This window comes from Lissotriton vulgaris, chromosome 1_1, assembly GCF_964263255.1.
Source record: "Lissotriton vulgaris chromosome 1_1, aLisVul1.2, whole genome shotgun sequence".
NCBI lineage: Eukaryota > Metazoa > Chordata > Amphibia > Caudata > Salamandridae > Lissotriton > Lissotriton vulgaris.
The window spans coordinates 81,165,191-81,192,107 of NC_141685.1; the positions used below are offsets into that span (position 1 = coordinate 81,165,191).

The window sequence follows — 26,917 nt, forward strand, 5'->3', positions numbered from 1 at the left end:
TGCCAAGCAGATCGCCTGGAACATTGCAGCCTGGAAGCGTGATGTGGTTCTAGTCCACAGAACCACATTACATATCATAACACAAAAGGGACTTGTTTGTGGAGTCATAAATAAAGCACCTGATAAGAAATGCAGGTGGGCCTCAACCTTACATGGACCTAATTGGGGCCATTGGGTAACGTGCACAGACATCTAGCATGAGGGTTGCACGAGCACTGTATGCACTGTGTGTGCTGTGTCCTGATTGGCTATGTATTCCTAACTTTATGTAGCATCTTACTATATGGTGTTTTGGGAATGTGTGCACCCTCTGGCCACGTGTGTGGTATTGGGGTCAATTTCCCTGGACAATTGTGGTGTTGCTGGGCTTATCTGGGCTATGGACCTAAGGTTTCTATTTGCGCGTTGCTACGTACCTACCCACCTGTGAGGTGCCAGAGAAACCTAAGGTCTATGTTACAGAGCCTGCCTGACCATGCATTTTTGGATTGGGGTTAATAGAGTGTTCATGGTGGGCGAGTTTAATAGTGATGTGATTTCACTCATATATACAAATGCATGATTATAAACATTGGCATCAATTTTATCAATATTAACAATGACACAAAAGGTCTACCTATAGACAGCTAAAGCTATCTGTAGACAAGACCTAAAAAAACAACAAAAAGGAAATGAATGGGACCCACAGAAAAAATAGAAATCCAAAGCACTGTCTTACCAGCTCTGCCAGTGAAGCAAACAAAATTTCAGCAAATGTGCATAGGTGAACAGGTAAAGTGGTGCCCCCTGTAGGTAAATATAGTGAGACCCACATGCTATATGATGTCATGGCCCAAGCAGAATGTGAAGTTAGCTCGATCAAAGGAATTGCTAAAGAGGGCTAACCCAAATCCTGCTATATATGTTCGTATTTCTTTGAATATTTTTTGATTATGAAACCCTAGCAGGAAAGTAAAGGTGTAAGATAAAATAAAAGATATATTTAATGGACACAAAGCTACACTGTTTGGGTGTTGAAAGAAGATTCTATGGATTGTTTACAGTAGTGTTTTTTGAGGCTATAGCACATTTTACTACTGCTCACTTATTTGACTTAGAACCGCTGGAATGTGGACTCCTTGGCAGGGAGCGATGCAATAAGTTTCACACGAGTGAGGCTTGCTTGGAAAAGCAGCAGTGGGCCTGATAGATCAAAACTTAAGAAGTGATACCCACTGGTCCTTGCCTCCCTGTCTTCCATTCAGAGTGAATCCAGAGACTTACAGATGGAAGGAACTCTGTTGTACCATCTTAATCCCCCCTTCTATCTTTAGTGCTGCCTGCTGTGTAATTTGAAGATGTCACACGTTTGCCGGGGATGCAGAGGACGCGATGTAAAATAGTAGGCGAGTCCAGAAATGACTTTAGCAACCACTTCAAAGCCTGTGTCTTTCAGAGATTAACATCTCCTTGAATGTTGCCTGAAGAGTCAGTATTGCTCGGATGAAGAGTCATCGGTGGGCTGGCTAAAAGGTTTAGTACAACACATCATTGGAGTGTGGACGAAAAGTCAGTTGAGCTCTGACTGAGGAGTCTGCAGGGTGAGGTCAATACAGAAAGCTGCTTCAACCTAACTACACACTGGAGGAGACCTGGGCACAATTCGCTTCACTCTGGCATCATCGAGTGAGGTTCTGTCCTTTCACATCACTCTCATTCCATGAAATTCATGCACCGAGACTGCTGCGCCAGGCCACGTAAATATGAGCGCAAGGTCACAACCTGAGCCACAGAAAGCGAGCAGCCGGTGTGTGGAGCGGGTGTTTTACACAACTGTTCAGTGAGTGTGAAATGCATCCACGCCCCCAAAGTGGATGAGGGAACGCGTAGAGTACAGCAATCAAAGCTGGTTTCCATTTCTCCTAACTACCTATGATTTCCCGTCATTTGTCTGAACATTCTCCCAATGACGCAGCATGAAATAATCCGAGTTTTGCACACTCCTTGACAGGATCCCAGCAGCATTTATAGGTCTTTCGGTAGCATCGGGTGTTGTGCGTCTGTAGGACGGTGAAGTAGCAAGTGTGGGCAGTGAGAGGTGTCCGCCTAGGACAGTAATCCATTCCGGGGACGGGGCGGGGCCTGGGCGCCGGGAGAGCAGTGTCTCAGACTGTTGTTCGAAGCTTTTAAATCGCCTGTAAATGTGGCAGGGCGGCTGGGCGAGCTCGGCGCTGGATTCCAGTTTAATTTCTTTGGTTCCAGCTGAAAACGCAGCAGTGGGAGCCACGACAGACTGGCCTTTCTCCTCAGAGTAACTGAAGTTGAAGCTTCTGATATTCACCCCGGGACAGCCGCGCTTCCGCTTCCGGGTAATGTTTGCATTGCGCGGACAGGTCAGGCAAAATACAGTTACTGGCCTCAGCGCATGCGCAGTTGTTAATCAAAAGGCACTCAATAACCCGCGGCTGTGTCTGTCCTCAACGCATGCGCAGTTGTTAACCCATCAAATCCTCTTTAAATCGCGCTCGTAGTTCGGTCTTGGAGCTTTCCCGTGTTTAGACGGAAGACAGTGTGGAGCTTCGCTATTATCAGCGCATGCACGGCCATAACGAGCAGACATCCTGCGCATGCGCACTTGTGGCCACACTGTTGTTTCTGCGCATGCGCAGCTGTGGATCCTGACCGTGGCTCTTCTCCCGCGCGCGGTTTGTTGATCCCGGCGGCGCCTCGAGAGCCGGAGTCACCTCAGGGCCGCCGCCGCCGCCTCCTCCTCTCTCAGGCGGAACGCACGAGGGAGTAAAGGTAAGAAACGGCCTCGCGGTCGAAGAGCATTGAGGTATGGGAACCTTGGGGGGGCGGGGCCAGTGATAGTGGGGGCGGGGCCAGTGGATCTGTGGGCGGGATAAAACTAGGGGTCATTGAATGATTCTCTCCAGAGTGCGCATGAACGCTCCTCCTCTGCCCGGGGCGGGGTCTGTGGGTGGCGGCGGGGCCTGTGGGTGTGAATGCTCCTCCTCTGCCCGGGGCGGGGTCTGTGGGTGGCGGCGGGGCCTGTGGGTGTGAATGCTCCTCCTCTGCTGGGGGCGGGGCCTTTGGGTGGGGGTGGGGCCTGTGGGTGTGAATGCTCCTCTGCCGGGGGCGGGGTCTGTGGGTGGGGGCGGGGCCTGTGGGTGTGAATGCTCCTCCTCTGCCCGGGGCGGGGTCTGTGGGTGGCGGCGGGGCCTGTGGGTGTGAATGCTCCTCCTCTGCTGGGGGCGGGGCCTTTGGGTGGGGGTGGGGCCTGTGGGTGTGAATGCTCCTCTGCCAAGGGCGGGGTCTGTGGGTGGGGGCGGGGCCTGTGGGTGTGAATGCTCCTCCTCTGCCCGGGGCGGGGTCTGTGGGTGGCGGCGGGGCCTGTGGGTGTGAATGCTCCTCCTCTGCTGGGGGCGGGGCCTTTGGGTGGGGGTGGGGCCTGTGGGTGTGAATGCTCCTCTGCCGGGGGCGGGGTCTGTGGGTGGGGGCGGGGCCTGTGGGTGTGAATGCTCCTCCTCTGCCGGCGGCGCGGCCTTAAGGTGGGGCCTGTGGGTGTGAAAGCCCCTCCTCTGCCGGGAGCGGGGCCTGTGGTTGGGGCCGGGGCCTGTAGGTGTGAATGCTCCTCCTCTGCCGGGGGCGGGGCCTGTGGGTGTGAATGCACCTCCTCTGCCGGGGGCGGGGCCTGTGGGTGTGAATGCTCCTCGGCTGCCGGGGTCGGGGCCTGTGGGTGTGAATGCTCCTCCTCTGCCGGGAGCTGGGCCTGTGGGTGGCGGCGGGGCCTGTGGGTGTGAATGCTCCACCTCTGCTGGGGGCGGGGCCTTTGGGTGGGGGTGGGGCCTGTGGGTGTGAATGCTCCTCTGCCGGGGGCGGGGTCTGTGGGTGGGGGCGGGGCCTGTGGGTGTGAATGCTCCTCCTCTGCCGGGGGCGCGGCCTTGAGGTGGGGCCTGTGGGTGTGAAAGCCCCTCCTCTGCTGGGAGCGGGGCCTGTGGTTGGGGCCGGGGCCTGTAGGTGTGAATGCTCCTCCTCTGCCGGGGTCGGGGCCTGTGGGTGTGAATGCACCTCCTCTGCCGGGGGTTGGGCCTGTGGGTGTGAATGCTCCTCTGCTGCTGGGGGCGGGGCCTGTGTATGTGGGGGCAGGGTCTGTAGGGGGCGGGGCCAGTGGATCTGAGGGCGGGGTAAAACCAGGGGGCCATGAATGATTCCCTCCAGAGTGCGCATCTACGCTCCTCCTCTACATGGGGCTGGGTCTGTGGGTGGGGCCTGTGGGTAGGAATGCTCCTCGTGTGCTGGGGCGGGGTCTGTGGGTGGGGGCGGGGCCTGTGGGTGTGAATGCTCCTCCTCTGCCGGGTGCGGGGCCTTTTGGTGGGGGTGGGGCCTGTGGGTGTGAATGCCCCTCCTCTGCCGGGGGCGGGGTCTGTAGGTGGCGGCGGGGCCTGTGGGTGTGAATGCTCCACCTCTGCTGGGGGCGGGGCCTTTGGGTGGGGGTGGGGCCTGTGGGTGTGAATGCTCCTCTGCCGGGGGCGGGGTCTGTGGGTGGGGGCGGGGCCTGTGGGTGTGAATGCTCCTCCTCTGCCGGGGGCGCGGCCTTGAGGTGGGGCCTGTGGGTGTGAAAGCCCCTCCTCTGCTGGGAGCGGGGCCTGTGGTTGGGGCCGGGGCCTGTAGGTGTGAATGCTCCTCCTCTGCCGGGGTCGGGGCCTGTGGGTGTGAATGCACCTCCTCTGCCGGGGGCTGGGCCTGTGGGTGTGAATGCTCCTCCTCTGCCGGGGGCGCGGCCTTGAGGTGGGGCCTGTGGGTGTGAAAGCCCCTCCTCTGCCGGGAGCGGGGCCTGTGGTTGGGGCCGGGGCCTGTAGGTGTGAATGCTCCTCCTCTGCCGGGGGCGGGGCCTGTGGGTGTGAATGCTCCTCGGCTGCCGGGGTCGGGGCCTGTGGGTGTGAATGCTCCTCCTCTGCCGGGGGCTGGGCCTGTGGGTGGCGGCGGGGCCTGTGGGTGTGAATGCTCCACCTCTGCTGGGGGCGGGGCCTTTGGGTGGGGGTGGGGCCTGTGGGTGTGAATGCTCCTCTGAGGGGGCGGGGTCTGTGGGTGGGGGAGGGGCCTGTGGGTGTGAATGCTCCTCCTCTGCCGGGGGCGCGGCCTTGAGGTGGGGCCTGTGGGTGTGAAAGCCCCTCCTCTGCTGGGAGCGGGGCCTGTGGTTGGGGCCGGGGCCTGTAGGTGTGAATGCTCCTCCTCTGCCGGGGTCGGGGCCTGTGGGTGTGAATGCACCTCCTCTGCCGGGGGCTGGGCCTGTGGGTGTGAATGCTCCTCCGCTGCTGGGGGCGGGGCCTGTGTATGTGGGGGCAGGGTCTGTAGGGGGCGGGGCCAGTGGATCTGAGGGCGGGGTAAAACCAGGGGGCCATGAATGATTCCCTCCAGAGTGCGCATCTACGCTCCTCCTCTACATGGGGCTGGGTCTGTGGGTGGGGCCTGTGGGTAGGAATGCTCTTCGTGTGCTGGGGCGGGGTCTGTGGGTGGGGGCGGGGCCTGTGGGTGTGAATGCCCCTCCTCTGCCGGGGGCGGGGTCTGTGGGTGGCGGCGGGGCCTGTGGGTGTGAATGCTCCACCTCTGCTGGGGGCGGGGCCTTTGGGTGGGGGTGGGGCCTGTGGGTGTGAATGCTCCTCTGCCGGGGGCGGGGTCTGTGGGTGGGGGCGGGGCCTGTGGGTGTGAATGCTCCTCCTCTGCCGGGGGCGCGGCTTTGAGGTGGGGCCTGTGGGTGTGAAAGCCCCTCCTCTGCTGGGAGCGGGGCCTGTGGTTGGGGCCGGGGCCTGTAGGTGTGAATGCTCCTCCTCTGCCGGGGTCGGGGCCTGTGGGTGTGAATGCACCTCCTCTGCCGGGGGCTGGGCCTGTGGGTGTGAATGCTCCTCCGCTGCTGGGGGCGGGGCCTGTGTATGTGGGGGCAGGGTCTGTAGGGGGCGGGGCCAGTGGATCTGAGGGCGGGGTAAAACCAGGGGGCCATGAATGATTCCCTCCAGAGTGCGCATCTACGCTCCTCCTCTACATGGGGCTGGGTCTGTGGGTGGGGCCTGTGGGTAGGAATGCTCCTCGTGTGCTGGGGCGGGGTCTGTGGGTGGGGGCGGGGCCTGTGGGTGTGAATGCTCCTCCTCTGCCGGGTGCGGGGCCTTTTGGTGGGGGTGGGGCCTGTGGGTGTGAATGCCCCTCCTCTGCTGGGGGCGGGGCCTGTGGGTGGGGCCGGGGCCTGTGGGTGTGAATGCTCCTCCTCTGCCGGGTGCGGGGCCTTTTGGTGGGGGTGGGGCCTGTGGGTGTGAATGCTCCTCCTCTGCCGGGGGCGGGGCTTGTGGGTATGGATGCACCTCTGCCGGGGTCGGGGCCTGTGGGTGTGAATGCTCCGCCGCTGCCGGGGGCGGGGCCTGTGGGTGGGGACAGGCCTGTGGGTGTGAATGCTCCTCTGCGGGGGGGGGTCAGGCCAGGCCCAGCTGCGCTCTCACTGACGGCGGCACAGCAGCGGCATTCTTACCACTCAAGACGGGCTAGGTTGTGATCGGGCGGCCGTATGGTTCTTGTGCGCGCCGCCTGCGCCTGTGCGGCCAGTGTTTTGAGCTCGCTTCCTCCGTACCTCCGCACCGCCACCTCTTTCCGCATCTTCCGAAAGGACCTTAAAACTCTTCTCTTCTCCAAAGTCACGGCGACCAATAACTGACTGTTTCGTGTTCCTCACTGGAGACTAGTTTGTCCTTACGCTTCAACTGTGGAATGTGTTTTTCTGGAACCCGAATCGCTCCAACCTTAGTTTGCAGGGTGTAATTTTTGGCGGATTTATACTCTGTAAATATGTCAACATACTATCGAATCCTATATACTTCGCTCTATCGTAAAGCGCTCTGACACCTCTGGGTAAAGGAAGCGCTATTAAAAATACCTAAATGAATCCAATGCCCTGCGACCAGATTGTTGGAGACTCGTCGTGGCCTTGGGGCTCCCAGTCACACGTCCTCGACTGTAGACTAAAGACTGTTGCGGCTTGCAACTCAGAACTGTTCAATTCCTCAGGCTCCGGCGGGCTGCTTTTGGAGGCTTCACGCATGATTCTGAATGCCACCGTAGTTGCAGAATCTCAAGTTGCACATTCTTACCTTTCTTCTGGGCCACCGCAACCACCGACTTTACCCATTTGCTGCCCGCATCTATAAATGATGTTTTTGATTGAAGTGTGTCCACATGAGCATCTTTTAATTTGGCTGATCTGGGACGTGACCTGGGGCTTGCTGCAAATCATTTTAGGTCTCCCCTACACAGCGCTCAAGTGCTGCTTAGAAGAGACCTCTTGGAGTCGCTCAGGACTTTTGTTTAAACTCGTGCATGTTTTGCACTGTTCTCTATTGGCACTTGTGCACATTTGACGTTTCCCTTGCGGGAGCACCATCTGTTTTCAATTATCTCGCTCGCGCGTGTGCTGCTAGGTAGGTAGCCCTACATGGGCCCATGGCCTGTAAACTAAGGGCCACTAGTGGGCTGCAGCACCGAATGAATGAATTCTTTATTTGTGTGGTTACTTTAAACCATTACAAAAATACAGTTTATGTAAAAACAGTATAAAGTCTAAAAAATATTTTAAAAGCAAGTGTATACTATACAGTGTTGAGATTCTCTTTACTTAGTTGGGTAAAAACAGCCAAGTGTTGATCAGTCTTTTGTATTAAATCAGTCTATTTTAAGAAGGGGGCCAAACAGCAGTCCCATCAGTGCCTACCTAGCAGCCTAGGGTGAAGTGCCCATCAGTTTTAGGCAAGTAAGTTGGCCATGTGCTTCACTGTGTCCAACGTGTAAAGGCAAAGGACTGCCTCCTGTACAGTGTGAGTGCCCAGATGGAGCAGAATTGGTCTATGGTAGAGTCTGCGGGCTACACGCAGGGCCGGGCAGCAGAGTAGAATATGGCCCAAAGACTCGCGTTTGTAGTTACAAAGGCGGCATTCCCTAATGGCAAACCTTACTTTCCCAGTTGGATATAGATCTTTGAGAGGGAGGGGATGTAGTCTTGCAGCTAGAATTCTGTTTAGGGCTACTTTCCCCACAGCCTGCGTAAGATGGAGTTTGAGGCTGGGCAATATGTGGGGGAGACTTTGAGTCTCGTGAAAACCTCTTTCTACTAAGGATTCCATATCCAAGGTCGGAGACTGTAGACGTACTTGCATTTTTATTGTTTTTTTAATACTGGAGTATTTGATTATGCTTGCGTCTCAATTCTCTGTTGCAAGTTGAAGCAGATCTTTAGCAGAGGCAAGACAAGCAGACCAAGGATTGCCAGGTTGTTGAAAGATGTGCTTTATGATGACTTTCATTGAGTTCTCCGGGACCGCTATTGTTAGGTAGAAGTATTTACTCAGAGCCGCCATCTCTTCCAGTTTTTGTTGGTTGACATTAAACTCTAGATAAATTAAGTTGTTCGTGGTGCAAGCTGGTAGGCGAAATTGCTTTTTGTAGGCTCTACAGTGTATTTTTTCTAGATCATTCCCAAATTTCCCTGGAAAGGCCTGTTGGGCATAATTAGTAGATGGTAGTAGTTTCGCCCTCAGTACTCTTTGAATGGCGGTTGTTGTTGGACTATCTAGGGTGGCGTGTAATTTGCAGAGAGCGTAGGTGACCCTTTTCCCTTTCTTCTACAGTTTGTTAAGATGAATCCGTGGACGGCCCGTATCGCTAAGCCATGCCCCTACATAGTTATAATGTTGTACACGATCCAAGGTCAACGGACCCTGCCTCCACATGGCCCCTTTTTTTTGGGATAGTGGCCAAAAATCACTATTTTAGATTTGGTTGGGTTAGCAACCAACTTGTTTTTGTCATTATAGACTGCGAGGGCTGTAAGTGCTTTTTGTAATCCAATTTTGGTATGATCCAAAAGAACCAGGTCGTCTGCGTATTGCATCAGTTGGATCTTTGTGTGCCCGATCCTGGGGGTGACTAAAGTGGCTCCATACAGGGCTTGACCCATGTCACCTGTATATAAATGGAATAGCATCGGGCCAGGATGCAGCCCTGTTTTAGCCCTCGATCTGTGGAGATTTTCTCTGTGGCGAACTCATTCGAGAGTTTGACTCTAACCCACGTTTGTGAATACAGTGATCTAATTGCTTGTAGTAAAGGCGGACTGATGTTCCAACGTGCCAATTTCTGCCAAAGGATGGTACGATCTACCCTGTCGAAGGCTGCTGAATAGTCGATGAAGCAGGCAAAGAGTGGCAGGGTTCAATGGGTTCAATGGGTTACCGCTTGTTGGGCTAGCTATGACAGGGCAATGATGTTATCCACAGTGGAGCCCCCTGGTCTGAACCCTGTCTGAAAAAAGGGCAGAAGTCCTTCATTGCCAGCCCAGTCTGCTAGTTCCGCTAGGAGAGTGCTTGCATAAGCTTTGCCCTCAATGTCCAGCAGGGCGATCATGCGGTAGTTCTTTGGATCGGTGTTGAGCCCTTTTTAGGTCTCGGCCTAGAGACGCGCGAAGCGCGTTCTCGGCAGAGAACTATTGTAATCATGTCAGCTGCCAAAACCGACAAAAGGAGACAGGAGCTGGGCACGCGCCCAGCAATCCTAATAGGAGAGGGAGCGACAAGTGCTGGCCACACGCGGATTCAGTCGCGCGCACGCTCACGGCGCCAGCGTCCCCGCCGCGCGCTGATCACTGCTCTCTTTCTGGCTTACATCGAGAAGTTTCGCAGCGCAGTGAGGGCACTGAGAGAGGTAGGTGCGTGTTCTTTTTGCCTTTTAGTGCTTTTATGTGTAGACTGTAGGAAGATTTGATTATTGCAAGAGTTTCCAAATTGATTTACATGATTTGTTTCCATGTATTCGTTGTGTCGTTCTTAGCCGCAAATCAAAGACCTGTTTACAAGTTGCTTTCTGTCCTGAGATGCCAGCAGCAATTTGTCTCCTAGCAAGACGGAGGATGTTCTAGATTTTAACAGCAATCTTAAAATGTGTGACTGGTGCCTGCTGTTGAGAATAGAGAAATAAGCACTCCAATGCTCTCTTTTTTTCCATTTCCTCCGTCTTTCTCTTGTTATTAATAATAAAATTGTTAATTGAATGTTTTTAAGTACCTTCAGTCCAGCGAGTGAAGTCCGTGTGGTTGTACACGATGAGTCTATCAGTCGAACTGGGGACTCAAAGAGGGGGACCAAGCCCAGGCTCGAACCGGTGCTGACAGGCCTGGTCTTCTCCCGGGCGCGTTCAAAGCTGTGGGGGCTCTGTCGCATTTTAATCTGCACCTCCGGACGGGGTTACGTTGGTGGCACTCTGCCTCCTGGGGGTTGTAGGCTGCTCCCACTCTGCTCCTGAGATGCTCCCGTGCTGCGGGGGCACTGCCACCTATTAATCTGCCCCTCCAGGCGCAGTTCCTGTGGAGGCCGCTCTGCCTCCTGAGGGTTGTAGACTGCCCCATTTTTTGCTGCTGAGATGCTCTTTAAATGTGGATAATCACCTTGTTTGCGCATGGTCTGTAATGCAAGTAAAACGTACAGCCCTCTTAAGCCTACGTTGGGAATTAAAAGACAGACTCAATTATAGTGAAGCGGCCTCCGAATACCTTATAATGGGTAACACTGCTAGGTAACGCTTCGAGGTCGGTCGACCTCGATCCAGATTCTAGTCTCGGCGGGGACACTCATCATCCTGTGATTCTTGGCAAATCACTTACCCCCCCCTAAAAAAAAAAAATGTTTCCGTCTGTTACGCAACTGGTGCCCATGTAAAGCACTTTGATACCTTTAGGTCGAGTTTGCACGCAATCTAAAACTTAAAAAAAAAATGTCTGATTGGACTCCCATTATAAACCCTACATCACAGCAGAATGCTAACCCAACTCTCCTTTCACGTTGCGAAGGAAAGAGGAGTGAAAGGTTGGACGATGAGCCGCATGAATGAATGGTCTCTTCCTTTTTTCTAGTCTCTGCTAAAACCCTCCAGTGAGGATCTGTTTGTGGCACACCCACTAATGCACGCGTTGTGATGTTGCAGTTTGAGTTCGGCTAAATCCAATTGTGTATTGACCTTGTGATCTCGGGCTGTGCCTTCAAGGAAACCACTACAGTAGACTTCAGGATGCCCTTTTGAAGAAAAACGTGGTTTCAACCTGTGCAGCCTGTTCAGTTTGGCATTTGCTGAATGACCAGTAGAAGGAAAAGGCCTGTTTCCTTAGAGCAGTGATGTATGGGGGACATATGAGCTATAAATTATCCCGTGGGCTCGTTTTTTTTCTGGTGCCATCGCTGGCACTCCCACTAACGTTGTCTTCACGGGTCTCAACCTTGTACAGTCTTCATTTGTTTTATCGTCCACGCCCACACACTTTCCAAGTTTTCGAGTACATCCTTTATAACCATCCTATATCTCTGTCAGATTCGTCCACCCCTTCTATAGTCTTTCACATACCCAATCTCACTACCAGTCTTCCTTCATTTTCCCTGGCTCTACTTTCAAAACATGTGACTGTCTGTCTCTTGTTTCTCTCTACATTCTGATCTGTCTTTACCCCCTCAAACTCCTCTTCCTCCCTTCTGAAACCTCTCAAGCTACCTCTTGGGTCTCCCCAGACCCAGGGGTGTCACTATGATTTAGGGGGGGAGGGGAGTTCAGATTTCCCAACACTCACGCTGGAACATCTTGTTAAAATACATTAAATGAGAAGCGAGACTTGAGGGGGGGCTTTAAGGTGCAGTAGAAAAAAGATAGGGGTGCCAGTTGTTAGGGGTACACAATATACTTGAAACATAAAAGCGGGACAATGTGTGTGTTTTTGTCAGTGGGAGCATGAAAAAGTCCCAGGTGAAATCAAACACTTACCATTACGACAGAATACATTTTTTAGGGGGTGTGTAACAACCCAAACACCCCCCTTGGAGCTACACTCCTGTCCTTTCTCTGATCTTGTTCCTCTCTCTCCCCGCATTGTCTCTGCCACTCTCTGTTTCCTCCACCAGTCTAGGGCAACCCTTTGGCCATCTTTGCCATGAGTCCCCACTCCTTCTCCCCCTCCTAGTCCCATGGCTTTCCCTTTGGCTTCATCCCTGCGAGTCGCCACGATCTTCCACAAGTACAGCGGAGTATGCCCTGTAATGCCTCTTTGCCACCTGTCACTCATATTGTAATTGGCACTTGTCTCTCTCCTTATCACATTTCTCACTCTGTCACCCTTACCCCACCCCCAACAATCATTGGTAGCATCCTCTCTATTGTCTTCATTCACTGCTCCTTTTCCCTGCTCTCCTCCATTACTTCTCCTTATGTCTTGTCTCTCAAGGGAGGGACACACTGCTATCCTGCTCATTCTGTTAATTTGAGTGTATAGCGATGTCGAATGTATTCATGTCCTTCTTGGGAGGCCTGCCCTCAGCTGCTTCTATCTTTTTTCATTCCACTCCCTGAAATGAAGTGTCTGCTGCTATCTTTGCCCATCTAACTCAATATCCCATCAACTTCTTGTCTGTCATTCGCCAATCCTTCTTTCCCTCTCTTATTCCTATAAGCCCAGTTCCCTTTTCTGTTGCTTCTTTCTTCTCTGGTCTCTGGTTTCGCCTGTCCATGTCGTGGCCCTTTCAATTCATCTATTTTCCTTGTCCGTGGCACCTGTTGGCTCAGAAACCTCCAGTTTGCCACCCCCTTTTTCTCTCCTCTCTCTTTTGTAAATGTACAGGAATTTATATAGCGCAAATCACCAAGCGGTTTCTAAGCGCTTGCTTAGGGAACCCGTCCTGGTATTCCCCTGTGAGATAACCCCTGCAGGGTATCCGCAAGGTGAAAGCCAGGCATCCCGCCGCGAGGGGCCGTTGTGGAGATTAAGCAAGCTATTGCCCAGAGTCGCAGAGTGTGAACCCGTGAATCAAGTAGGCACCGGAGCGAGAATTGTCGAGTCCATGGACATTTTAGGACTCAAGACCCCGCCGAGCCGGGAATTGAACCCTGGTCCCGGGCTGACCTCTGCTTCCAGGTCTGCCTCCTCTAACCAGTGAGCCACACTTCTCCACTTCTTTTGTCACCTCTTGTGCAACATGCCGCACTGTCCACTCTTTCAGTGCCCAACCCGCAATCAAACCTGCCAGCCCGGCCTCCAAGCCTGCTCCAAGGGAGAACAAGCATTTGAAATGCAATAGGTCTCGCATTACTAAAAGTTTGAGCTATAGGCGTTGATAATAACAATGCAAGGCCAATAGCTCAAACATTCAGTAAAGCGAGACATATTGAAATGCAAATGCTTATTTTTTTGTTTTGCAGTTTTATATAGCGCAAACTCGTCCCAAAGTTATCAGAGCGCTTGACATCAGCTCCAGTTGCAATGCTAATAGCTCAAACTTTAATAATCCGAGACCTATTGCATTGCAAATGCTTGTTTAAATATTGGGTTCAGCAGTGATCCCCTCCAGAAATCTGGAACATCCCCCAAGAGCCTGCATTCGGCATATAGCTGTGTGAAATTTTCCGTCCAGAAGATTATGTCTTCCCTGAAGAGGGAGCTGGGCGGCCCATTGGGGCCAGGCGCTCCGTTTTGTCAAATCTTCTTTAGGATAGTGCAGACTAATCCTTTACTTGGGAGGGTTGAATCATCAAGCGAGAGAGTAGATTCAGGGGTAAAGTTGCCTGTTCCCTCCCAAGGTGTTAATAGGCTGGTTGGAGGAGTTGAGTTGGAATCATCCAAGTACAAGCTTTTCACATTTGCTACCCAAGTGCTTGCGTCAATTAGGTTCTCCCTATTAGTGGCCCAGTGGGTAAGGTTGTTTAAGTAATGCCATAATTCTTGGGATTTACTCGGTGCCAACAGCTCAAAGATCTTAAGCCATTTTGCCTCAGTACATTCTCCTCTTGTTTTCCAGACCAGTTTTGAGTTGATTTTTGCAGCTGATTTAAATTGCATTTTGGCAGACTGATCCGGTTTTCTGGTAAGCTCTGCGTTTAGTATTTAATTGTTTGGCACTTTCCTTGATTGGTATGACGTGTCCTAGGGAGTGTGCTGGGTCTGTGGGAGTTTTGTGTGTGGTGCTCCCCGAAGCAATCAGGCTAGTTCGTAGGCGAACACATGATTCCTTCTCGAGACTCGATTCCATATTTCTCCCTAGGAGGATGGTACACAGAGCACTATCAGCAAACATTATGCCTAGAGCCCTGCCTGATCATTCATCCGTTGCACTCAAGGTTCGGATTGGCCCTGGGAGGCACCCTCTTAGATGGCGCATGTCGGGGTGGTAGCTGCAGAAAGAGGAATATAGGGAACACCTGGCCAAGGAGATAGATAATTACCTGGTTGCAAATGTAGGGTCAGTTGAGTCACCGGCTGTGCTCTGGGAGGCGATGAAACCCACTTTGCGGGGTTGGATATTTCCTGGTGTGTGGCCGCGCGGAAGGAAAGGCAGAGGGACCTATTGCGTAGGGAGGCGGATATTGAGGCACTGGAGCGAAGGGGCAGGGAGGTGGATGGGGGACCGGCCAGGAGACAGTTGGTGTTAGCTCAGCAGCAGTACGCAACACTCTTGCTAGACGAGGCTCGTCAGGCGTGGCTGCCAACGTGCGGTAGGGTCTGTCGATGAGGAGATAAATCGAGCAAAATGCTTCACCGTCTGTGCCAAGGTTCATTTCATGCCCAGCCCTTACCACGGGTCGTGGACCTGGTGGGGGAGCCGATATTAGAACCCTCTGCTATTGCCGCAAGCTATGCGGCGTACTTGGAGGACCTATACTCTCCCAAAGAGTGCCAAAGAGTGCCTTGGGGAAGCGGTTATTGTGAAATTTATTGATGATCTCCTGCCTAAGACAGTTTCGGATGAGGTGCGAGAGCACTTGGATCAGCCTCTGTTGGATGATGAATTCGCTGTGGCCCTGGGAGAATTGAATCCGGGGAAGGCTCCGGGTCCGAATGGGTTTCCCTGCAATTTTTTTAAAGGTTTTTTACGCACTTGGCCCCGCACTTTTGGCCGGTGGTGGAGGAGGCGTGGGAGGATGGATTGCTTCCCCCGGACTGGAGGCATGCGGAGATAGTGGTATTCCACAAACCAGGTGGACCTTCGGAGCAGCATGCATCATATCGCCCCATCTCCCTCCTCTATATCGAGGCAAAGGTGTTGGCTAAGACTCTAGTCCATCTGGACCAGGCAGGGTTCATGCCTCAGAGAGCGACCCGCCACAATATTAGGCGTGCGCACGTAGCTATGTCTGTCCATGGGCGGCTCGGGGAGTCGGCGGCACTACTGCTGGCAGACATGGACAGGGCCTTCGATTCTCTGAGTTGGGTGTACCTGTTCGCATTGCTGCGGAGGCTCAATCTGGGAACGTGTTTTTTTGCTTATCTGCAGCTGTTATATACTACCTTAACGACTTCGGTGCGGGTGGGGGGGGGGATTTCTTGTTCTTTCCCTATCCGGAGGGGTACCCACCAGGGCTGCCCCCTTTCCCCCTACCTTTTTGTGCTCGCTATGGAGCCACTGGCGGCCTGGGTGCGAATAGATGCTCAGCTTAAAGGGTTTCGATGGGCACCAGGACTTACAGATAAGATAGCATTATACACGGATGACCTGCTGTTCTTTCTTACAGACTTGCATAGATCGGGCCGCGATTATTGCGCATTCTCCAGATTTCCGGTGAGACCTTGGGGCTATATATGAATCCACATAAATCCACACTCTGGGTCCTGGGGGTGGGTCTGGGTTGGGGGAATGGGCATCGGCCCTACAATTGGCGACGGGGGGGGGGGGTGAAGTACTTGGTTTTTTTTTGTCCAATGTCCCGGCGGTAGCCAGGGAGCGTAATTTGGCCCCGGTCTGGGATCGTACTAAAGAGGATCTCAAGGTGTGGTCTCGTATACCCATGACGATTTACGGTCGGTGAGCTATATTTAAGATGGTGGTGCTCCCTCGTCTTCTTTATCAGTTACAAAACCATCCCTACCAGATTCCACCCCTATGGTTCTGGCAGGTTAATTCGGCACTGGGCGGATTTTTATGAGGTGGAGGCGCGGTTAGGTGGCCATGTGCACATGCTTCCTATCTACGCACACGGGGGGACTAGCTACATCGGATGTCCTCTCCTACTACCAAGCTGCACACTTGCTGGTTCTTAACGAATGGTGGTACGGAGATAGGAATGACCCGGCTTATGCGGTTGAGTGGCAGCTCATGGGCAGTCACTCTTTACATATGTTATTGTACTCCGCACCACGTCAGAAGACTCTGCCCCCGGCTACACAGGTTGTGTTTCATATTTGGAGGCAGGCCAAGCGCAGGATTGGGTGGTGGAATGTTCTGACTAGAGAGACTCCTCTTTGGGGTAATGGACGCTTACCCCAGCTTGCTGCCCTGCAAGGCTTTAGGGGATGGGATTCCATTGGCATCACAGTTCTGGGGGATGTGATGTCCGATGTAACACTTAAATCATTTCAAGATCTGCGAGATGAGTACGCCATGCCACGTTCCCAGTTTTTTAGATACCTCCAGTTTCGGCATGCGCTGGCGCCTTGTTTGGAGGGCCTGGAATCTCTCCCCGACTTCAGCCCCATCAAGGCTAAGGTCTTTATGGGGGAGCTGCCTGACCACAAGATTTCCCGCATATATCAGACACTGATCATTCACTGTTCCGCAACTTTACAGAGGCTCAAGACGGCTTGGGAGGAGGATGTAGGGGACCTAGAGGAGGAGGATTGGGCTGAGGCACTAGTGAGTCCGGGGGGGGGCGGCAATAGCCACGCGATTGCGCCTGATTCAATTTAAATACTTACATCGGGTGTACTTCACCAGGGTGCGATTGTGGAGAGCAGGAATGATTGTATCCCGATGTGGCTCAGAAGAGGGCACCTTTTTGCACACAGTCTGGAGCTGTCTTTCGTTACACAGGTTCTGGGGCGGGGTGTTTTCCTGCTTATCAGAAGTGTTGGGTTGGGAGCTTCCGCGCACGCTGTGTTTGGCGCTGTTACATGTCCTGGAGGGGGTAGGGGATATTAGATATAAGCGACACCTATTGTTGCTTGTTCTAACCTTGGCAAAGAGGGATATAGCGAGGGCGTGGAAGGCATCCCAAGCCCCGTCGCTGACCGCATGGAGAAATGGGTTAGATTACTGCATGGGCCTTGAACAGCCAATCTTTTCTGCCAGGGGGTGTCCCCGTAAACATTATAAGATTTGGAAACGATGGGCAGATTACCGGGGACTAGACTTGGATCCGCAGTTGGACGAGAGGGCCCTCCGACAGGTTAATGAGTGTGAAGAAAAAGGGACCTTGCAGGGGGGAGGAGGGGGGGTTTGTATGTGCTTCCAGTGTACTGCTACGTGTTTCCGAGGGGCTGTGGGTGCGACCGGGGGGAGGTGGGGCGGGGTGTTTTTGTTAGTTTCTTCAATATAAAAAGTCACTGTCATCTGCTACTGTGAATTGGATGTGTGCAGCTGTCTCCGGGGTTTCGGAGCTCTGCAATATGTGTGTAATATCATATTTCTCTAATATCGGTTTTTAAAACATATTTCGTACATCAAGAAACTTCAGGCAATCTAATAAAATATGTAACAAGTCACATGAGGTACCCACAGTGCAAATGCATCTCCCCGTCTTATCAATCATTGAGCTTTTTACCACATTATTTCCATAACAGGGGTTCACCCCGATTCTTAACCTGAAAACCTCTCTTCGTAATTGACAATCGGGTAACCTATCAATGTAGGGAAAACATTGTTAATTTTTCCATGTGTCAATCATAAAGAGCACTGAGATCTTATTAGCAAGGTAATTTTGGTCATGTGCCATAGATATTTCCTTCCCCAACATTCTAAGTACTTTCTTATCAATACTAATCGTATAGGTCAGGGTTTCCCAAACTGTGGTCTGCGGACCCCCAGGGGTCCTTGACACATTCCCAGGGGGTCCGCAGGCAGCAGTTTTAAAAGCACTTCAAAGTTCCTTGTAGAATTATCAGTTTTCGAGCAACAATAAAAGTGTCAAGATAACACCAGTGAAAAATGTACCTGCTGGAGAGAGGAGAGTTTTGTCCAGTGGCAGCTTCAACTTATCTAATGTAGCACAGAGGGTTAATATGCCTACTGCAAAGAACATGTACCATGCATTTAATTTCTTTTAAATTTCATGTGCATAGGTCAGTCGGTTACTTACTGCTTTTGTCAGTAACTTATTTTTCTTCCCAGATTGTCGTATCCTGGTGCAAAATAAGGTCTTCATTTACTATTCTTTAGAAGCTAATTAACTTCAATATGTAATAACTGTGTTGTAGACTGCACCATTGTTTCCCAAAAACGTTTGGGGGAGAGCATTCCAAAGACCCCTCTGTAGTGGCCAGGCTCAATCATTGCACATGTTATGCACCGTATGGGGACTGGTCTGAAAACATTTTCCAGGGCTGCTTTGGGTTTCCAGGCTGGCCCTGGCAGGAGCAGGAGCCTTGTACTGCAAAATAAAACCAGCCATGTAAAAGTTTGTCACTGGGATGCAGCACCAATCTTCCCATTAAATTATTTAGTTTTTTGCAAATTCTTTCAATATAAAATTTTATGAAGGATATTTACAACAGAAGTGGAGGAGTGTGTCGTTAGCTTCCTTGGCTTAATGACAGGGTCCACCACTTCGGAAACGTAGGGCTGCACCATATTTACAAGAATATGGTGCAGCTTGCGTTTCCCCGTGTGCTGGCGCTACACTTAGCAGGGTAGCGCCAATGCAGGCACCCTTGCACCATAGTGCAAGTGTGACTGCATGCAGGGGAAGATTGTTTATGTACAGGAAGATCCTCCTTTCTGAACCTAAAAAACCCAAGGCGTTTTGCTTTTTCCATGTGTACTGCATAAGGCAGCCACATGGAAAAAGCAAAATCGAGGAGAAATAAAGCATTTCTCCTCGTTTCGTCAAGTTAAGTCCAGGTGTTTTCCTGGATTTAATTTTGGCGCAGCCTCCTATTTACCCTGCCCTTGTAAATAGGAGGCAGCGTTAAAAAATCAATGGGTGTTGCAGTGGAACGCCCATCGCAACACCCACTGTCCACCTCTTTCACGTTAAGTATTGCATGAAAAGGGGTCTTATTTGCAAAGGGCGCTCGACCTCGGACCTGGGGATCTGGGTTCGAGTCTCGGTAACGACGCCAAAACCTCCTGTGATTCTGGGCAAATCACTTAACCCTTTCCATGCGGCCGCGATTCCCCTGGTGTGCTGTAAACAACACGAACAGGGGCGGGCTGTGACGAACCCCAGCCGTCATCAGCACACGAGCACCGTAGTGCATGACGGCTGGGGTTCGTCATCAGCATGGAAGGGGTTAATCTTCCCGTGCCTAAAATGAATGTGTGTCCTCATGTAACGTAACTGGTGCTATGTAAAGCGCTCTGATACCCGATTCGGTTAGGGTCTAGCTCGCACTATATAAAACTCTGCAAAAAAAAAAAAGCCACAGTAAGTGGCTCAACGCTGCCTTGTACATAAGGCGAAGCCCATATCGCCACGGGAACATCGCAAAAAGGGACGTTCCCATGAGGATAGGGGCTTGTAAATATGCTTAGTTAGTAATTCGAGTATTTCTTTTGTGTACACCTGTGTTTATTTTGTTCGAATTACTGTTTTAATGTTTGAAATCTAAATCCTACAAATTGCTTGGGGGTCCCCGGCTTCCGGTGGTGAAAAGTGAAAAGTTTGGGAACCACTGGTATAGGTTATGGGGAACAGTTTAAACTTCATCATACCACATAGCATCTTCATGATCGCCCTAGTCTCTCTTGCCCATTTTAATTCGCTATTCTGTATTTCGTTTTTGCACCACTGTGATATTTTGGTGTTCTCGCCTACTCCTAGGCGTTGCCAGAAGCGGAGTAGGGATATACCGGCTAGAATGCCCCATGAAGTCAGACCTAATGCAAGTTGTTAGACGGGGACCCTGAGGGTCGGCCGAGCAAGGGGGAGAGGCCTCCTGGCGAGGCCCTCTCCGTAGATCGTACGGACGAGCAACTACCCACCCCACAGATTGACACCACACAAAGATAGGTTCTGTACACTTTTATCGGTATTCTTAGGTTGGTTATACTGGACGGTACAGTCGGATCGGGATACAGTGGTTCCTTCAATTCTAGTCTCTGGGGGGAATAGGGGTAGCGGGACAGTCTCGGTACCGGCTCGGTACAAGCAGGTAGCTCTCAATCCTCGAGCTAGGTGGTTCTCAAGCAGGGGCCGGGGCAGCGCCAGCAGGCCTTCCGGAATAGTTCACGAAGGAGATGAGCCGCGGCAGCGCCAGCAGGCCTACAAAGATGGTTCACGATGAGGATGGGCCGCGGCAGCGCCAGCAGGCCGACGAGGATGGTTCACGACGAGGATGGGCCGCGGCAGCGCCAGCAGGCTTACAAAGATAGTTCACGATGAGGATGGGCCGCGGCAGCGCCATCAGGCCTTCAAGGATGAGTTCGTCTCGGGTCTCTCGACTCCAGGATACAACTGCCTTCCTGTTCTGGGGCTACCCCAGTTATAGGTCTGGAATCTTTTGATGTCCGGACCCACTCGCCTGGGGGTCAGCAGGGCCGGGATGATGGTGTCCAGACACCCCCAGGGGGTGGAGCCAGCGCCCAAGGAGGCCGGAGGCCGATCGAAACCAGGCACCCAGGGACGGTTGGAGAGCCATCGAAACTCCCTTCTCCTTGTCTTTGGTTGAGTGGCCACTCTACCACCTGGAGGGATCTTGGTGCCTTGCTGGCGGGTTCGCTGGGGCCGTGGCCGCGACTATGCCGGGACCACGTGTCTGTGACGTGATGGGCCCAAGATGGCGTCGGGCCTGGAATGACACGGTGGCTAGGCCTGGTGGTTCGGCAAGGTGCCCGGGCCAGCCGAGAACGTTGGGGTTACGTGGAAGAGTTGGGGGTTGACCCGGAGGCTGCAGGTGTGGTTCTTGTCCGGGGAACAGGGGTCGTAGTAGTCCGGACCCGCCATGCGGGGAGGGGTCGGGCCACGCCACGAGGCCAGTCCAACACAAGTCTTACAGCCTGGACCATTGTTGACAAAGGGAGTGTGAATAGGTTTTTTAAATTTTTGTCTTCCTCGACATCCCAGCCCTCTTTGCGGCTCAAATATAACAGTTCTGCGCCATACAGAAATTGCGGGGTACCATGACCGAGTAAGCTTTTAGCACTGGTCTATCTGACATTGCGCCATAGGCTTTATTAAACAGTTTCAGGCCGCTAATCGATGCTGAAGTTCTTAATTTTGACGCCTCTAGGCGAGTATACCATTTCATACTTTTTTCAAGCCATAATCCCAAATATCTATATTCAGTGACCGTTTCTACTTTCTCTGACCCCATCCACTATGTGAACCCAGCTTTCCTCCGACCAAAGCTCAAGGCTTTAGTCTTGTCCATATTAATCACAAGTTTTTTCTTGGTGCAGTAATCCTTAAATATATTTTGTTTCCTTTGCAAGCCAACTTCAGTCTGATCCATAATAACCAGATCGTTGGCCTAAAGCAAACATGCAATATGCTTACCATCTTGTTTCGCAGGGTCAACGGCAAATCTACTCGGAACAAGGAAAACAGCAGGGGGCCAATACACATCCCTGCCGCAACCCATTTCCAATCTCAATCCTCCCAGATAAACTTCCATCTATATCTAAAATTATCTGGGCCCAGTTCTTAGTATGGAGTTTTTGAATCAGACTTAACAAATCTTTTGGGATACAGTAGCTAGTTAAGGCCTCCCACAACAGCTCCCGTTCCACCAGATCGAAAGCTGTGCAGAAGTCCACAAAACAGCAGAATAAACTTCCCTGCGTTTCAATCGACTTCCGCGCTATGGCCCATAGAGCAAAGCAATGGTCAATTGTGGAGTGGCCTGCTTTAAACCCCCCTGTTCTGGGCGTATAATCTGATTTTCCTCTGCCCAATCTTTAAGTAAACCCAATATGGCTTTTGCAAAGACTTTTTCCCATATGTCTAGGAGATTTATTAACCTATAGTCCTGCGGTAGTTTTAGGTAATTTTCTTATGTATTGGTCTTATAACTGCACCCCTCCAGCTTTCTGGTACAATTCCTGTTTCCAAGATTACAAAAAACTCAGCCCACCAATCTGGTCTAATCTTTATTATCACTGCCGGAAGAATATCTGGGCCTGCAGCGCGGGTAAGCTTCAAACTTGCTATAATGTTCTTTATATAGCTTGAGGTAAAGTCTTCTTTTATGTCAACCCTCAGCTGTGGCCAAACTGGCATCCTTGACTCTTCTTGTATAGGCCATTTCCCATATATTTCTCCCAGGGAGCCCACCCATTCATCTTCAGGGACCATACAGTCTAGAGAACCTGCTTTTCTACCCACACTTTCTTGGACTAATTTCCAAAATCCTTTGACAGCTCTAGTTTCAATTACCTCCAACATATTTTCCCAGCACTTATCTTTATAGGTTCTTTTTTTGTTCCGAATTAGTGTTTTGTATTTTGACCTTAGTAACTGGAGGGACAGACATAATTCCACATTAAACCTGACCCTTAATCTTCTCGCCTTCTGCCTGATCTGTGCCTTGGCTACCTGGCATTCATCGTCCAACCAGGTGTTCAAATTTTTATTAACACTATGGCTCCCAGGCCCTGCCTTTCTTAATTTAATTTTTTTCTTTAAAGTGTCCACCAGCTTGCCTATGGTGGATTCAAACCAGGTCATTCCATTTCTTAATTGAATTTCTTCTACAGGAATAGCCTGCTGGGTTTGCTTTAATTTCTCGATATATTCCTCTGTTATACTAGTTTTCAACCGTTTTGGATAATCCACATGTACCTGCAGAAAGCTTTCTCTAATTTTGCTTCTTGATAGATGTAATTCTGCCCTCAATGGATAATGGTCGCTACCTTTCATTTTCACCACCTCAAAATTTTTAATTAGCCCAAAGCACCAGGCCTGACAAAACACATAATCTATTGGGCAGAGTTGCTGGCCCCTCAAAAAAGTGTGTCCTGCTACCCGATCTGGCTGCATTCTCCTATTTACGCACACCATGCCCAGTGAACCCATCAGCTGAGTTGGCGAGATCTCTCCCCTAGGGTAAATGGCTACTTCGATATTATAAGATTCTAAAAATTCTCTATATCTTCTTTCAGTTTTCCCAAATTCACCTTATATTCATTGTCCTTTCCCTTCTGTATATATACGTTTATAATACACATTCCATCAAAGCCGAGATCCGACTTCTGCAGTAGGACCCTATAGCCTAATGCCCAATCACAGTGTAGTTTCAAATTCTGAACCTTCCTAGCTATCTGTGTGGAAATCAGCGTTAGTTGGCCCCCAATGTCCTCCCCAGAGTATTTTTCTTTGCTGCTTTATAGTGTTGGGCGAAACCTTCTGTAACTAGGGTTGCTCGGGTATCGTCGCACAGCCAAGTCTCCTGCAGGCAGACAATATCATTACTCTTAATGAATTTATCAAAATTATTCTGAGTCGATATTTTCTTGTAGCCATTTATATTCCATGATAGAACTAATAGGCTGTGTGATGACCCATGCCCCTAGTCGATTTCACTCAGGAAACCCTTCTCTTCTTACTCCCTAAATTCTGGGGATGCTAGGACATTAAACCTATTTCCAGCAAATATATCTGTAGTATCTTGCAAATTCGTTATCAGTTATAGTTATTGCAAGATCCTCCTTCTTATTCCAACTTGAGTTGATTAACCTTATCTGCCGTAACCCTAGTCCAGCATGATTCCTAAGGAAGCGCTGCCCCTGGAATTCCTCCCTTCCTACCAATCTAATCCCCTCCTTTTGCAGCTTATTTTTGGCACTTTCTGCAGCGGCTTTCACCAAGGCAGAGTAGAAGAGGAGCTTGGTCACATCACCCCCTTTGCTATTTGTAACAAACCCTACTTCTCTAAGGTCCTCTGTGCCAGTGCTGCTGAGGCTTGCACATTTTGACATGGAGAATATAAATTGTGATCGATTTAGTGGGTTTAATTTCCTAGCTTTATTCCCGCCTTTGTCGTGGCCGGAAGGTTCTAGGAAAACCCATAAGTCGGGGGTACAATCTTGCCTTACGCCGTGGATGTCTCCCATTAATCTAGCTTCCCTTCTCTTTGTTGGAATGTCTCCCTAATCTTTTTCTTTGGTGGTCTTACTACGTCTAGGATTTCCAGGTGCCAATTGTGTAGTTATCCTCAATTCTGTACCTTTCCCCTCTTTTTCCTTTTTCTTTTTCGTTGTTGGTGCCAGACTACTTTTACTGATCTTTGATCTTTCTAGCCTATTCCAAGGTTCTTCTCGTTCGGCTATCGGCTTTGCATTATACTCCTTTGATCTTTGCGTTATTTCCCTCTCTTGACATTCTTGTTTCTTCCTTTCTCCTTTCACTCTTCTCACCTTCCTTACATGATGTCTTATTTGTTGTCTTATTCAAAGGGCGACCTCCTTTTCCCCCTTGACCTCGGGAATCCACTCATGTAATATCTCCTTTCACCCCATTTCCTCACAATCATTAGCTGTCGGGATATTTATACAGTTGGTTCCTCTTTCTTTAGCTTGGGAGCCCTTAACAAAGCTACCTCTTCATCCTTACTGCCTACCCCCTCCTGTTCCCCACTAATCGGTCTAACTAATGCCGGCATTAACCCTCTGATTTGTGTCAACTCGCCCAACATTGCTTTCGACTGCTCCCCCTGGAACATTCTTGGCGAAGAGGACAGTCGTGGATTCAAAGAAACCCCAGAGATGTTAAATATGGTCTGGTTTGGAGAGGCTAGACCAACCTCACCCATGGACTCAAAGGTTGGGTAGGCACTTGAGTCCTTTTCCGTCACATCCTTCCCCTTGAAATTTCTTCTCAAAAAGTCTTTGATTGAGTTAGACACTGATGAACCACCTTTTGCTATTTTTGGTTTTGCTGATTGCAGTGTTGGTGTCAAGGATTGTACATTCCTTGCGACTTGTTTTTTACTTCCAGTTGGCTCACTCATCGCCCCTTTTGATTTACCTACTCCGCTCCCTTCACGTGCCACTGGAATGTTCATCTCATTCTTTTTCCCATTTTATAGTCTTACCAGTTATTGCTTGGGACGGTGCCATCTTTTAGATTTCCTTCTTCATTACTCGCACTCTGGTCTCAGGTCACCAATCCTATAGCCTGTTTTAAATGCTACTTCCCTATTCCAATCCTCCGCTGGGATTAGATCACGAGGCCCCTTTTGCCAATACCAATTCAATAACATGTACCCATGTGACTAGCGCCGTCGCTTTTGGGTTAGTTTTAATGTCCTTGATTATTAAGAAAAACAATTACAGCCCTTCCATTTTTTAATCCTATGTAGGGCAACTGCTCCTCAATTACCTCTGTTTCACGGCTTGTCGCTGTGCACTCCGCTCTTCCAGCCCCCTGCTACCGTTGGCTAATTGTCTGCCCAGGTGCTGTCACCAACTCTGACTCAGCTGGTGCCTACAGCACTTCTTAGGGCCTGTGTTTTATTTTAAGTTTAATTTTAAGGTTAATGTGCCAGGGTTTCGCCGCCTCAAGCTTCTCAGCTAAACTCTGGACCTCCCCGCTGGCCTCCGGCTGCAATTCTCGGCCTCCAGCAGGGCGCCACGGGCCCCTGGATCCTCTATTCACTCAACACTCCGCTCGGCGTTCGCTCAGCGTTCAGCAAGAGCGGAGCGGGTGCAGGTACAGTATCCCCGGGACAAACGGGCACGCGAACACAAGCGCATGCGCGTGAGATCCAATACATCAGCTTCAGGCGTCCGGCGTCCAATGCTTCCTGGAGCTTCCTGGGACGAGAGCAGGTAAGATTGTGCGCGCGGTAATTGGAACAGAGTGTATGGTCCGGGAATATGATCAGCTCTCTATGCCTCAGTACCGTGTCCCAAATATTTAGTGTTAGGGCCACCGGAGTACTTGAGTGTCTCAAGACTGGTGTGTGCAGACCCTATAGCTGGCAGCACCCTGGAGTATGTATGTATAAATCAGATTATGTTGGAAGTAACCTGCAATATAGTGGCAGGCAGCACCCTGCCAACAAGTAGGATTTCTCATAGTATTCTATTTCCTGGCACAATAATGGTGCTAGTCTTTTAACTGGCAGAAGAACAACACAGACCGTACATTTTCCTGGGTTTATCTTTAAAATGACGTACACATTAGGAATGGAATTTCGTTCTGCTGGAATAATAACACAAGTTATCTTGCACTCTGCTATGATGTTGCATAGATTGTTGGCTGCAATGCATTCCATGTTTCATTCAAACATTCAAACATGCTTTCTGCAGGGCACATACATGATTTACTGCTGTAGAGAAATAATGCTCCTGTGTACTGTGGCAGACTCAGAAATATTGAAAAACGTCATGATTTCTCTTTCAGCATTTCCTAGTAAAGTCTTTCACTTTTGACTCATACATTTAGCAGAAACATAACTTAGTACCATTAAAATAGTTGTGATGGGGAACATCCATGTGGGGTTAGGACTGGCTCGACCAGAGTGCTTGCTGACTTGGAGGAGCATGGAGTTGACCACCTTGCCTGGTCCGGTGTGGAACCAAGCCAGCAATGCTTTGCTGCAGGCTCATTTGCCCTGTTAGCTGGTCAACAGTTTGAGGAGGAGGAGGTGAAGAGCTGGCTAAGTGTGCCATGACGCTGGCATTTCAGTACACCGTAGAACCGTAAGCAGACTCCTGAGGCGGAAGCCGGGAGTAAGGCAGACCGTTTATTTTAAAAATTGTATGTCACTGATTACCTGTTTTTAAAGCACAGACCACTTGTGTCTTTACTGCACTTACCTGACAAAATAGTTGTGTATGCAGCGGAGCTAGCGCTGACGACACACGCACTCTCCCCCTCGCGCCCTCCCACCACGAGCGGAGGCCACGCCCCTTTCAGGCCACACCCCCCAATCCACAACTCCAAAGCGACATAAATTATGTGCAATCCACGGTCGTGCAGCGGGCGAGCGCAGCGGGCGCGC

The 26,917-nt window shown here is 50.9% G+C and overlaps 1 protein-coding gene across 1 annotated transcript in view; it reads left to right on the plus strand.

Moving 5' to 3' along the window:
• Positions 1-2,546: 2,546 nt before the first annotated feature.
• LOC147737432 (uncharacterized) overlaps positions 2,547-26,917 on the plus strand; it is a 101,529-nt gene continuing 77,158 nt past the window's right edge. Inside the window, exon 1 of the mRNA XM_086924019.1 lies at positions 2,547-2,781. The gene's annotated coding sequence lies outside the window, so the exon portion shown is untranslated. The remainder of the gene's footprint in view (positions 2,782-26,917) is intronic.